Here is a 2,111-nt window from a genome sequence, read left to right on the forward strand (position 1 = left end):
AGGGAGTTATGCATTCTACTCTGACAGAGGGAGTTATGCATTCTACTCGAGTGACACTCTGTGAGGGAGTGCATTCTACTCTCTGCATTGACGGAGGGAGTTATGCATTCTACTCTGTGACGGAGGGAGTTATGCATTCTACTCTCTGACAGAGGGAGTTATGCATTCTACTCTGTGACGGAGGGAGTTATGCATTCTACTCTGTGACGGAGGGAGTTATGCATTCTACTCTGTGACGGAGGGGTTAGCATTCTACTCTTGACAGAGGGAGTTTGCATTCTACTCTGACAGAGGGAGTTATGCATTCTACTCTGACAGAGGAGTTATGCATTCTAGTTATGCATTCTACTCTGACAGAGGGAGTTATGCATTATGCATTCTACTCTGACAGAGGGAGTTATGCATTCTACTCTGTGATGGAGGGAGTTATGCATTCTACTCTGACAGAGGGAGTTATGCATTCTACTCTGACAGAGGGAGTTATGCATTCTACTCTGACAGAGGGAGTTATGCATTCTACTCTGACAGAGGGAGTTATGCATTCTACTCTGACAGAGGGAGTTATGCATTCTACTCTGTGACAGAGGGAGTTATGCATTCTACTCTGACAGAGGGAGTTATGCATTCTACTCTGACAGAGGGAGTTATGCATTCTACTCTGACAGAGGGAGTTATGCATTCTACTCTGACAGAGGGAGTTATGCATTCACTTGACAGAGGGAGTTATGCATTCTACTCTGTGACAGAGGAGTTATGCATTCTACTGACAGAGGGAGTTATGACAGAGGGAGTTATGCATTCTACTCTGTGACAGAGGGAGTTATGCATTCTACTCTGTGACAGAGGGAGTTATGCATTCTACTCTGACAGAGGGAGTTATGCATTCTACTCTGTGACAGAGGGAGTTATGCATTCTACTGACGGAGGGAGTTATGCTGACATTCTACTCTGTGACGGAGGGAGTTATGCATTCTACTCTGGAGGGAGTTATGCATACTCTGACAGAGGGAGTTATGCATTCTACTCTGACAGAGGGGAGTGCATTCTACTCTGTGACGGAGGGAGTTATGCATTCTACTCTGACAGAGGGAGTTATGCATTCTACTCTCTGTGACTGACAGAGGGAGTTATGCATTCTACTCTGTGACAGAGGGAGTTATGCATTCTACTCTGTGACAGAGGGAGTTATGCATTCTACTCTGACAGAGGGAGTTATGCATTCTACTCTGACAGAGGGAGTTATGCATTCTACTCTGTGACAGAGGGAGTTATGCATTCTACTCTGACAGAGGAGTTATGCATTCTACTCTGACAGAGGGAGTTATGCATTCTACTCTGTGACTAGAGGGAGTTATGCATTCTACTCTGTGACAGAGGGAGTTATGCATTCTACTCTGACAGAGGGAGTTATGCATTCTACTCTGTGACAGAGGGAGTTATGCATTCTACTCTGACAGGGATTCTACTCTGACAGAGGGAGTTTCTGATGCATTCTACTCTGACAGAGGGAATGCATTCTACTCTGACAGAGGGAGTTATGCATTCTACTCTGACAGAGGAGTTATGCATTCTACTCTGACTGTGACAGAGGGAGTTATGCATTCTACTCTGACAGAGGGAGTTATGCATTCTACTCTGACAGAGGGAGTTATGCATTCTACTCTGACAGAGGGAGTTATGCATTCTACTCTGACAGAGGGAGTTATGCATTCTACTCTGACAGAGGGAGTTATGCATTCTACTCTGACAGAGGGAGTTATGCATTCTACTCTGTGACGGAGGGAGTTATGCATTCTACTCTGTGACGGAGGGAGTTATGCATTCTACTCTGTGACGGAGGGAGGCATTCTAGGGAGTTATGCATTCTACTCTGACAGAGGGAGTTATGCATTCTACTCTGACAGAGGAGAGCATTCTACTCTGTATGCATTCTTCTGCATTCTACTCTGTGACGGAGGAGTTATGCATTCTACTCTGAAGGAGGGAGTTATGCATTCTACTCTGTGACGGTGTGGGGTGAAAGGAGTTATGCATTCTACTCCGACAGAGTAGAGTTATGAATGTACTACCAGACAGTAGAAGCTGGCTCTCTATTGAATGACAGAACCATG

This window comes from Oncorhynchus gorbuscha, unplaced genomic scaffold (genome assembly GCF_021184085.1).
Source record: "Oncorhynchus gorbuscha isolate QuinsamMale2020 ecotype Even-year unplaced genomic scaffold, OgorEven_v1.0 Un_scaffold_1694, whole genome shotgun sequence".
NCBI classification, from domain to species: domain Eukaryota; kingdom Metazoa; phylum Chordata; class Actinopteri; order Salmoniformes; family Salmonidae; genus Oncorhynchus; species Oncorhynchus gorbuscha.